This window comes from Vollenhovia emeryi, unplaced genomic scaffold (assembly GCF_000949405.1).
Source record: "Vollenhovia emeryi isolate VEMERY1.0 unplaced genomic scaffold, V.emery_V1.0 DF939249.1, whole genome shotgun sequence".
In the NCBI taxonomy this organism is placed as follows: domain Eukaryota; kingdom Metazoa; phylum Arthropoda; class Insecta; order Hymenoptera; family Formicidae; genus Vollenhovia; species Vollenhovia emeryi.
In genome coordinates, this window is record NW_011967117.1 from 381,023 (window position 1) to 393,705 (window position 12,683).

Genomic DNA, 12,683 nt, shown 5'->3' on the forward strand with positions numbered 1-12,683 from the left:
ATTTTCAGGCAGAAAATATCGTAGGAATCCCGGTGTCGTAATTAATATTTCGCGCGATTATGAAAACACGTTTATACGAGCGAAAGCCATTTTTGCTCAAGTGCTGGAAGTTCAAATAAACCTGAACGCGGGAAACAAAGAAAACCTTTATACACGCGCGAGCGTTGTATAACCGTACCGCCGGGGGGAAAAAAATGACGCGGTTCACGAGCCATCCTAATTTTGCGTGCGGCCACGGCAAGTTAATATATCAAAATTTCCCGCCCAAATGATTTTATTCGCCCTCACGCGATTAACATTTATCTTCGCTACCTTCGGTTATTACGCGCTTCACGTTTCAGTCTTGTTGCGGTGCCGCGTCGCGAGATATACTCCTGAAAAATCTTATAAGAGACCACAACAGACGCATTATTCATCCATTCGTGTTTATAACCGTTCATAAGCGAGATATGAAAACTGCATCTTAATATATCCCGAGTCTTCCAGAAGAATAATGTGTCTCAACTCGCTCAGGATTCCCGCCAGTCGTACGTTTCGCCTGGCGAGAACCACGGATAGGAGGAGGAAAGAGAGAGAAAGAGAGAGAGAGGGAACGAGGGCAGACTAGACGATTTTCAGCCCATCCTCGCGAAATTACCATCCGAGAGGTGGTTTCCGCGTAACGAAGTGCGGTCGCCGCCTCTCGCATTTCCGCACGCTTCCAGGAAGAACGACTTCTGCGAAACTTCGCCGAGAGCCAAGAGCTTCGTGTCGCACGGCGGCGGCGGCGGCGGCGGCGGAGGCGGCGGCGGCGGCGACCGATGAAGTTGGATAAAATTCATTTCGCAATTTAGCCGCCAACAAAAACCGAACCGCCGGTCGAGAGGCGACGTTGCGAAAACCTGCTCTCTTATGTTGAAGTTTTTCGATACCGTCCTGGCGAGCTCCACTCGTATCTTTATTCATCGATGCCGATTGTCGCAAGGCGATTGTCCGGAAAGCTCGATACGCTAATCTTATTCGCGGGGCGGGATGAAAGAGTCTGAGAGTCGGCAGAAATGGCATGTACAAAGCCGCCAGGAAGAAGCCGCCCCGACTACGGGATTGCATCACGTGTTGCGTTCTTAAGGGTGTCTAGGTTTGTCTTGGCTTACTTGGTGATCGATTATTCTCACCGATGAATCGATCAAAGCGACACTCGAGCACAAATACGTGATTCAGTTCCCTGATAAAAAGCTAGCGCGCATAGCTATCGAACGTTCTCAAGTATCGTAGAGCCGAATCCGAGGATAGAAATAATACAAATTAATTGAGAAGTTGAGATCGAGCCGCTTATTTGCATATCGAGTCACATTACTTCATCGCGTCGATGACACGAGGAGGTAGATGATGTACGACGAGCTAGAGTTTTCGCTGCCAGATATAAGCGACCTAGAATAACAGAGCACGCGATAATGTCAGCCTTTCCCGGCGAACTCGTTAGACGCATCGATCTCCGCGATTCATTATTACGAAGGCTGTTCTAGAGCAACGAAATATTTTCCCTCGGCCGCCGAGTCCGAACTCGAGGTCGATTTGTTCTTAGAAAAAAAAAAAAACGGGAGATTTTGAAATCATTCATTTCGACCAATGACCGTCGGGACGCGAACGGGCGGTTTTGTTGATTAATTAAAGGAATTTATTTCGCAATTATTTCGGAAGCGAGACCTCGTGAATTAGACCACGGCGTCACAGTTGGCGTTTGCAAGCCCTTTGTCTTTCGTCGGGCATGGAAAAGATGACTGCGCGATAAAAGTTTCGGTATCGTATCTCGCGCGCCGTCTTCAGGCGGCGGCATTGTTGAAGGAAACGTTGTACGAAGGGGTTAACGTTCGTACAAATATTTCCGCAGTTTTTTTTTCGAGCCAACTTTTTCTCCCGGATACGAGGAAATTCTATTCGAGCGGCGGTCGAGGCGAATGTTATGCCAGCTTGAGTTTCGCCGGAACTCGAGAGAGAACGACGCGGAGAATCGTCCTCACCAGGATCTCGCGAGTATCGCGTACCGACGTGCGATGTACCTAAGCTTCCCCCCCCCTCATTTCCCGTCTCCTGCCCCGCCAGCCCCATCGCCACTTCTGCCCTCCGTGGGTTCAAAGCTCGTGTGAGAGTGCCGGCAACTTCCGGTGCGATTTGAGCGCATTCCTCGACGACAGGCCGCGATCTTAACGAGAGAGCGCTGCTCGGGCAGCAAATTATTTATCGCGTCGCGATTGCGTGGCCGCGCGGAATAGTTTCGCTCGCCGGTCTCTCGAGGAGCCTCGCTGAACCCTCGGCAATTCGAGTCGTCGGTTCAAGATTCCGCTTTCGCACGTTCAATCGCGGGCACCGACGCTCGCAACGGCCGCGAACGCGATATGTGGACGCATATATGGAGATGTATGAAAAGAAGACTTTGAGATTCAAGGTAAAAGACGCCTCTCGCGACGGACCTAGCCGTTGTCGGGGAACCGGGAATTCATTCATAAATATATTCTACTGCAATGTGTCACGTAACAAGAATGAGTCTCGCAGCGAGTTGACTGATGTTCTTCTCCAGATTTTCTTACATGACAGTACCATATGATACTTCAAGGCCTGTGCATTAAATAAAACAACCCCGCGAATCCGAGACATCGGTATTGGGGGGGGGGGGGCATTTTCAGTTTGTTCTGTAATTAAGAAAACTGATCAATGAGCGGTGGGCGAGCGTGGCGCAGAAAAAGGAGAAACATTGCGCATGTAACCAATTTTTGGGGCAAATTGTTCATTGGCTCTTCCTGCATTCAACCGCAATGATTTGCAGTTTGAAGGTTGGGGCAAATTTCTGGTTGGTCAATTCGGTAGTTTGGGCCGCCTCTGATTGGTTGACACTGCGCATCCACCAGATCGCTTCACCTTGTATCTTTACACCATGACAGAGTATTCTGCCACACATACCCCTTTAGGTCTGTATGTACAGAACGAACTGGATAAAACAGGCTCTAAGCCTAATACGCGAGGAAGGAGAAGATTAGGGAGCGTATGTGAACTCCTTTAAAATTCAGGATGTTTAGGCTCTAAGGTCCGGTTTCACCAACGTTCTTCAACTTGAAGCTTAGTTTAATTCGTTCTACGTCTCTTTCCAACTGTCACTTTAGGAGACAAACGTGAATTAAACTGAGATTAAAGCTAAGGGAGTTTGATGAAACCGGGCCTAAGTGGAAGAATTTTAGGGCGCGCTGCGAGACAACCCTGTCCACTGCACTCGTTCGGTTGTTCCCTCTCGGGATCGCCCGAGCGGCCCTCTCGCCATCTAGTCCACTTGTTCGATCGCCGAAGGCCCGCGCGGCGTCTCCTCCGGGCGAATGTGTTTACGAAAATACAGCGCGGAAGGAACGCGCAGCTCGCACGTGCACGTGAGATCCGTAGACGCGTCGTGCGCGAAACGCGACACCCGGCAACACGAGAATCCACGTGCGAACGAACGAGAAAACGCGCTGCTGACCCTCGCCCGTACGCGTACGCGTGTGAAACGACGCGTACGTGTACACATGTGAATATATATATATATAATATGTATTATATATGGTATATACCGGAATCTACCGCGGAGGTCTCCGTTTGTTCGCGGCGACTACAATCCGTATCCGTAACGCCGCGAGGGTTTCCACGGTTCGTGTAATGCGCGTAGACAAAAGTGCGCGACTCGCCTAGTTTTTAGATTTGAAGCTTCGAAAAATTCCCACGTATCGCCGCACTCTATCTTATCGCTGAGCTAACAATAAGCACAAATTTCTAAAAATAGGATGTGAAATAAGATAACGCGGCGAGACAGATACGGTGTTAATGGGTAGAAGGTGTCTTTTCAACAGAACCGTAACCCCGACTGTAAACAGAAATAAAAGTTCCAGATGCGCAACGTTAGTCCTCGCGCATGGACCGGACCCCGCGTAGCGAGCTCTCGCGACCCTCGTCGCTCGTCGAATTTCGCGGAAGCGTGTGTGTGTCTCTCTGCGAGTTTTACCACGGTATTGACTACCGATCGTCGCGAATGGGTTACCAGACACCCCCGAACGACCACCGAACGAATGATAATGGTTATCGTTGCGTTCTCAGTAACGGGGAGGATCAACTTCGCCCCGTCCTCGCGGCTTGCGACGACGCGGCAGAAATCGGCCGGTGATCGATCACTCTTCTCACACTCGGCTGTAACTGGTCGATTTCTTGCCGCCGCCGTCCACTGTGGGCTCCAGCCTGAAGTCTCCTCGCGTCCTCGCGGATGACAATTGAGACGCGGCCGGTCGATCGCGCGCTCGCACGTGGCCCGGACGTGTCAAACGTGCGCGGGGGGCGGCCGGTGGACGAGACCGTCCGATCTTCGGCGTCCACCGAGGACTCAATTTTTCCGCGGGATTATTCATAGCGCATTACCGCTACCGCGTTACTACTGCACCGGCACGGAATTACCGAGCCGCACGCATACGCCATTATGCACGGCAACTTGTTCAACGACGCCCACTTGTTCAAAGCCGCCAGCCCCCTTTTGTCGACGTACAAATGCGCCGTAATTAGAAAAGTGTACGTGTAAGCGGCGTGTTCGTTGACACTGCCGCGGCCTCCGCTCCCCCCGTCTTGCTCTCCCTTTTCCGCCCCCCCCCCCTCACCCCCTCGGCGCTGCGTGGAAGAACGCGGCTACATTCAATATTTTATGCATCACGCTACGCGAAGCGTTGCGCGCCGCTGCCTTCTCTCCGTTTTCTTTTTCTTCTCCTTCTTCTTCTCCTTCGCCGTTATTATTCGTGTCAACCATCTGTGTAAGCACGGCCGCCGCGCGTCAGCCACGATCGGCTATACTCAGTGGATGAACTCTCATTCGCGATCGATCGACTCTCCAATTCCCCCGGTGTCTTCTTTACCTCGCGCGTCTCTGCACGCGACAGTCTTTCTTCTTGCTCGATGCCCGGGCGATAAAATCTTCACCGCCGGGCAAAAACCTGTGTCGGAGCCCGATTAAAAATAGGAAACCGAGCGGGATACGAATTGTGCCCTGCCCTTGCCCCCCCCCCTCCCCTTGCCCAGGCAAATATTGCTAATGAACGAAAGTCTCTAACGAAGACGTTCTATGACGGATTCAGTTTCGACAACGGGTTAACGGAGTTACAGTGCAAAATTGTATTCAGATTTTGTCGAAATGAACGAATGTTTAACACGAGTTTCGCCAATTCACCGAAGTTACTGTTTGCTATTCGTTATTTATATGTACATATGTGCATACAGTTGTTGCCTGAAAACCGCCTGGCGAAGTACGTGCAACGAGAATGCGATTTGGAAGATACATGGCTGCCTCAACTTGAACGCAGTCGAGCGTCACTAGGCACAGTAATAAGATCGTAAAAAAAATAAAATAAAAGACTCGCGACGCGATGTCTCTCGAGCGAAAGCTCTTGCGAATTAAAAATTTGCGTACCACCGCCGCAGGGCTAAGCTGATTTTTCGGAGAATCGGTTGCGCCGTTAAAATGCAACAGGTTTTCGAGACGGGACGGACCCGAGTTCCCGATCTTACAGAACATTCCATCGAGTCGATCAAGGCCTCGCCCCTTTTCGCACGGTCGGACGGAGAGTCGCGTTTGACTTCTTACCCCGCGCGCATTTTTACATCCGTTCGTTTCTATAACGCCGCTATTGTTCGTAGAAACACGAGTGACGATACTGAACAGACGAATCTTACCTCGAATCCCCGCTCGCGACGAACATCCCCCTCGGACACGAAGACATCGATTCGTTTTTTCGCGCATTTTCTTACGAACATAATTCATGAAAAATTCCACGGTAATCTCGTTACATTAAGCGGATATTACTTTAATGAACGCCTTTACCGCCTGGTAAAGAGCTGCGTTTGCAAAATATTCATTAGCTGCTTAGATTACCATCGCATAATCAAATGCAGTGGCATAAATTAAGGTAGGAGATAAATGCATCGCGCGCTCATGTCAATGGTTTCTCTAACGCGCGGCCCGCTCGTTCCCCACCCCACGGGTTTATGGTAGCTCGCAGTCCCGGTTGTTAGACCCGTTTATCTGTCACTGCGCCAGTCCCCAACCGTCATTCCCATCGTCAGCGAATCATAAAATTTCACCGGCCAGATATACGATACAATTCTACGTCGCGCCCGTATACTATACGACGCAATCAAAGCGAGTATAATGAAAAGCGGTGCAGTATCCTCGTAAACAGATAATAAGACGCCGACTACCAGGGCTGGGGATATCCTTGAGAATTGAAAATACTTATCTGACGAATTTCAATCGACAATTTACGCGTGGGAAGAGACGGCGAGCGGCCGATAGTGCTCCGCAGCCACCACGCTCCGCGACCTATGATATTCTATTGTATTTTAATGCATTTAATACTCGCGCTGCTCCTTATTCCGCCGTATTATCTTATCCGGCGCACGTCTGCTCCTTTCGTAATTATTTATTAGTCCTATCGTGTAATCGGTGTACGCTGTTACAATAAAGATGGCAGACAAAGATAACAATAATCAGATAAAGATAACAATAATCATTTTAATATTATAAATGCTCCCGCAACTCCCCCCCCCTTTCGCCCGTCCGTCTTTGATTTGATTAAAATACATTCCCCTGCCCTGCTCTATAATTGTAACTCTGATATTTTTGCCTCCCCGCGGAGGATCGCCCGATTATTAAATATTCTAACGATGTGTTCCCGCGATCTCTGAAAAATCTCATTTATCAGCAGAGAAACGGCGGAGATCGCGGGGGCATGAATTTTTCCTAGCTCGATAATTGCGAAATAAAAACAAAGTCGCAAGACGCGCGATCGTTTTACAGCTGTCCGCAACAAATTTCATTTCTCTGCGAATTTCGTCGGTTGTATTACCTCTTTCGCTGTTTCACCTGTTTACGGATTTAACATCTTTACGACGGCGCGTGATTACGCGGCATTGCTGTATTCGAAATGTCGATTATACGACGCATAGCTTCCCACGATTTTTTCCCCCCGCGCGCGCGCGGCTCGACACAATTCGCCGTTCAGCAGTTCCGCATAATTCCCTTCACCCCCGTCGATTAAAAATTTCTCCCCTATCTCCGGCGGATCAACCGGCGTCACGCGACATCCTATCTCTCCCTAGGCATCGGGCAGGAAGGAAAAAAATCGAATCGCGCGCCGCCGAGCCCGATCGATGCGCACAGCTGGTTTCCTGCCGCACACGCGTGCCGCGCCGTCACGCACGTGCGTGTGCTGACGCGACCCCGTGTGCGTGAGGGGCCCCGGTGCTGCCCCGCTGCGTGCGTGCATCGCCGCCGCGTCAACGCGCGTACGCGTAGCGTGCCACCGCGAGAACGCACGTGTGTAGGTCCGTCCGCCGCGTCTCCCCTCCTAGCCCCGCCGGCCGCCCGTTCGCCCCGCTCCGGCGAAATCGGCGCGCGATTGGCCGTTGCGGAGGTTCCCCCGCGCCCCGACCCGCCGCCGGCCCACGGACGACCCATTCCATTCAGTCACCCGTACGGATTCGAATGTAACTACGATGCCGCACGCTGTCCTCCCTCCCCTCGCTCTCCTTTTCGCTCACTCTCTCTCTCTCTCTCTCGCGACAACAACGCGCTCAGCTCGCTCTCCTCCCGCCCGTAGCACGCACGCGGGAGCGGCGTGCGTCGCGGAAACGTTCGCACAGGTTTCCAACCTGACCTACGCGAGCGAAGCATGGCCAGGGGCGAGATATCCCGACGCAATGTCATCTGATGCTGGCGAGAGGCAGAGCGAAAGGTAGGCACAGGCAGACGCGGGAAGGGAAGGACGCGGGCCTCTTCCTTCGCCCTATCTTTCTCCGGCGAGCCGGAGGGATGTTTGTCGAAGGCCCTGAACGACCATCATCGGTCACCTTTTCGTCCTAAACGGCCGTCGGCGATCGCTCCCGGCGGCCTCTAATCGTCCGATTCGTTACGACGGGAATGCAGATTCGCGTATCGGGGACAATAACCTTGACTAGGTTCCTCGCGGAATCCTTCAATTCCGAGTATCACTCGCTAGAGTTGCTCGATCGCGCCTGTGGAGGCCGTACCGATTTTGTACTCTTCGCGCTTGAAAAGCGTACAAATAGTAATTGTAAAAATACATAACGGACGAGGATCAAAAGACGTCTGTACGCGTTTGAAGCCTCGTTGACAACGGAAAGCGAATTTGCAATTGTCATTGAAAATATGTATAAATTATCTCTATACAGAGCTTCCTCTCTACGGTTTATTTTACAAGTATAACGGACGCGGTCGGAAATATTCCAAACACATTCCCGTTTCGAAGATGTAAGTGATACCGGGAATTTGGGGTTTACAGCGGACGGCGGGGAAAGAAACACGATGACATATGGTTACCTATGCTGTTCCTCGAACTGCTGGAAACCGGCTCGAGCTGCTGAGGGACTTGGTGAACGACGTATCAGACGGCGGCTCGTTTCCGGATAACTCACCAACGCCGATTAGTCTCGTGATTCATGCACGCGAATCACTTTTCTTGTCTTACAAAACTGCACTGCCGCGTACATCTGTGCGGATCACTGAACGAGTCTTTCCGCTCCGATTTGAGAATGCATTCGACGAACACGCCGGACGCGGGGCCGAGGGGCAGAGTGGCGTTTGTTAAGAGTTTCTGTAATGCGTAATTACAGGCGATTGTGATAAAACAATTAGGGAATTAAAAGCGTCGCTTATATATACACGCGAGATGTGGCGAGAGCGATTAGTAGCGGTGTGACAAAGGGCGTAGCAGAGTTATCAAAGACTAGAAAAAGGGTCTAGCAGATGGCGTGTGATTTCTACCCCCCCGAGTTTTACAATTTTACCATCCCAATTACAAACAGTGGATGTGATAGGCGTTATCGAGGGCTCGTGGATATCTAATCGTATTTTCACCGGTCGACTGTTAGATTAAGACGAATAGAAGGTAAATCGTCCATATTCTTGGAATCGCTCGAGATCTGAAGCGCGGATAAGTCTACGAAAGAGCTTCGTTAGTCCAACAGACCAATGTGGGAAATATTTCGAGACCGACGAGTGTTTTACTCTTATAATTATCTGCGGGCAATTGTTACGTTCCCGGGTTGGAATTCTGGGACTATTTTGACACTTCTGGGGGTAATTTACACCTACACAGACCGGCGATAACCTACTTTGAGATGACATTAAATTTTTTTACTCCTCCCTTGAATCTTTAATTCTACAAATTTACTTTAGCCCCTACTTAAAAGGACCTACTTTAATGCTAAATTGGCAAAAGTAGAAGTTTCCGACACTATCAGCTTTAAAGTAGGAGTAAATTTCGTACTTGGAGTTCGAGCTCTTTTACTGTCCTAGGTCCTACTATATAACAGAATTAAAGGTTCAACATAGGGCCAGAATTTCGACTCTGGTTACGTTTGCCTCGCGATTAAGTTGCTTTCGCGTGTCGCTAAAAAAAAGAAACGCTCCATCGTCCCGGACGTTTCCAAGCATCGCGGCGCGAGAACGTTACTCCGTCACTTGTCGCGAATGAAGGAGCAACAACGGCCGTTTTCCACGTTTCGCGGTCGGTTGCGCGATACGTTAAAATAGCCGACTATAGTCTCTCGAGGCTCGAAGAAGCTCCGGTTGCCCTCGCATAGATGCGCGCGAACGCACGTCTCTCCCTTCCCTCTCCCTCCCACTCCGTCGTCCTCTCGCTCTTGCACTCTATCGTTCTATCTCGTCTCTCCCGTACCCTTTTGTCCCGAGAAGAAACGCGGGTCGAGGAGCTTGTGCCCTCGCCGCCGCCGCCGTCGCCGCCGCTAGGTACGCGAGCGTGGAATTCGCGATTCTATCGCGGCACTCAACGCTGTACAGGCCGCCTCAAAGTCGGCGGTCATTTCCTCCGTCGCATGAATCTGACAGATCCTAACGGAACGACGTAGGACAAGTTGATTATTGGGGAAGTAATTTCGAACTTCACAAAGAGAATTTTCTCCGTTTGTCGTCGCGACTTCGCATTGAACGATAAATTCAACTTTTACGAGAGATAGACTTTTGCACGCGAAGACGTAAGGTTCTACGTAACGCAGGCTGTAATCGTTAACCTTTAGAGGGCCGGAGTGGCCGCTACAGTGGCCGGGAGCAAACTTGAAAACTTTGCGGAACGTGTAGATTGCACGTATGGATAAATTTTCTGTTTAAAAAAATCACAAACTTCAATGGAAAAATGCCGGCCCTCTGCAGATTAACGCGACGCGATTTCGTGTACGATCGGAAAGGGGTCCGAAGGGACGCGCGATAACTGTGGGGCGATCCTGTACGTTGTAACGACGCCCGCCCGAGGCCACCGCGCGTCTTTACATCGGCGCGGCCCCCGATCTCATCTTCGAGATCGATCGATATTGACGAGCGGCGCGCACGAAACTTTCACCGCGGCGAGGCTTCCTCGGTGCGAAAAGCGAAACGGAAGCGCAACGGGGAACACGACGGGCTCGTAGGGGGACCGTTGGGGAGGACGAGAGGCGTCGCGTAACTCGAGGGCGCGGGCGCGGGCGGCCGCTAATAATGCCCCCTATTCATCTCCCCGTTCGCCGTTGCGTATCTCCTCGCTGAACTTAAAGGCCCCCGGCTCGCGGATACGCGAGATAGGTCCACGCTGGTAGGAGGAGAGGAGACATCTGGCAGCGGCGGAGTTTTTCCGACAAGGCGGAGAGTAAGCGCGACGCGCTCCACGCATCGCCCTCGTCACACTTTCGAAAACGGCACGCGTGTGCGCACGCATGCACGCATCAGCGGCGCGGCAACGGGAGGCGAGAGGGACAATTCGAAGACGGGGAGTAGAAAGGGACGAGGTTTTTTTTTATTGTGTTCTGGAAAGAACTTGCCATAACAGGAAGTAATATGCAATAAAAATAAAACGCGCACGATAAGATAAGGGTATCGAGACCAAGTATGCATCGGCGTACGAGACCAAGAAAAATGTAATAAGAGATAAAGAGAAAGAGTTAGAGAGAGAGAGAGAGAGAGAGAGAGAGAGAGAGAGAGAGAGAGAGAGAGAGAGAGAGAGAGAGAGAGAAAGCGAATTTATTTTTATGCCCCGGGATCAATCCCCACTGGACGATAGCAATAATCATTATATGAAACTGATAAGTCCGTCCAATAACAAAACCCTATAGTAGCGCCGGAGGAAAGACAAAACTAAGCGGCACAGGCCCCGGCATTACGGCATTTGAGGACACTCGGCGAGGCGAACAAAGACGAGAGACCGCGAGACGGGAAGGAGACCGGAGGCGGAAAAAAAAGGGAAAGGAATGAAAAAGGAAGAGGAAGAACGAAAGTCGGCGCGGACAGGAACGAGAGATGCGAGGCGATCGCGAGCAAAGGGCACGTGTAATTGGACAACGAAGGGCACCTCTCTCCTCGTCGGCAACGCGCCCTCCCGCGAGACGCGCGGCGGGGTGCGGCGGGGGGAGGGGGGAGGCACGGCACGGCGTGGCGTGGCGCGGACACTGTGCGGGGCGACGAACGGGAAACGCGGCGCGACGCGACGCGACGCGAAGTAGCGTTTGTATGTACCTCTCCTCCGTGTAACGCGTCTGCGGGCTCTCGCTCCGTCACGCGGCGCGGCCACGGAGCGTGAGAGAGTCACGGGGTACGCGTAGAGCCTAGGCACGATACTGAGGACCTCCGAGCCGCGGCGGCACCGCGCTTTCCTCAAGAGGCGGAGAGGCGCGGGAGAAGGTACGACGGCGGAGAGGGGATCAGTTGGGCGGGGGGGGGGGGGCAGGCGGACGAAAGGGTGGCAGGGGGGCAGGAGGGTGTAGGATAGAGGCAGGGGTAGAGAATTCTCTCTGTTATAGATTAAAATTTTTTACGGGGAAGATATTGATTGTTGCTTTTTATTAATGTAACATTAAAGTGGTGCCTGCGGCGGTGGGGGCGATCGCGCCCCGCTGTGCGCGCCCGCCGCGTGGTGGGGCCCCCCTTCCGACCGGAGTGGTGCGACCGGGTGGGGATGACGAAAGAGGACATGGAGGGGCGGAAAGGGGGTACGGAGGAGCGCAACGGCGAGCCGAGGAGAGGAAGTAAGAACCGACGTGCGTTTCGCGAAACGACGCGGCGGTAGGGGAACGTAGAGAAGAAGATCTGGGCGGGGGGTGAGGAGGAGGAGGAGGCGGGAGCGAGCGGGGGGTTGGCGGGGGAAGGAAAAGGGGCACGGGAGAGCGATTCGCGAGGCGCGTCGGCGGTGGAAGGGACGGGCGGAAGGGCTCGAAGCGGCGGAAATAGTGCCATAAATACCAACATTTTTCGTAACGTCTTGCAGCCCTGTTTTGACAATCGTCCCCACCACCGCGCACCCGCGTACCCTCCTCTCCGTCATGCGATTCCTACCAAGCGGCCCCCATGGAACCCCTCTCGCTTCCACCTCGGCCTACCCGCTCGCGCTCGCCCCCTTTGCCCCGCATCCCTCGGATCTTAAATACGTAGATACACTTACACACGCGCGACCGAACGAGCGGTCCCCCACGCGTACACAAAAAGGGGCGACGTCTCGCACCCTCTTCGCCTCACCTACCAAGTACCGCGCGCGGACGCGCGATTCCCCTTTTCTCTTCCCCCCTCGCCGCTGCCGCCTCCTCCTCATCCCATTCGTACTCTCGGCCTATTCTTCTACTCGCTTTGACATTTTTCGCGAGTTAAG

The 12,683-nt window shown here is 52.4% G+C and overlaps 1 protein-coding gene across 3 annotated transcripts in view; it reads right to left on the reverse strand.

The window, feature by feature from the left end:
* The window catches only part of LOC105559929, an 89,773-nt gene extending 78,139 nt beyond the window's left edge, over positions 1-11,634 (reverse strand). For 2 of the 3 annotated variants that reach the window (XM_012008591.1, XM_012008589.1), the window contains exon 1: positions 8,375-9,144. The gene's annotated coding sequence lies outside the window, so the exon portion shown is untranslated. Of the gene's footprint in view, positions 1-8,374; positions 9,145-11,557 lie in introns of those variants that run through there. The other variant, XM_012008590.1, reaches the window with a different exon arrangement.
* Positions 11,635-12,683: the final 1,049 nt, after the last annotated feature.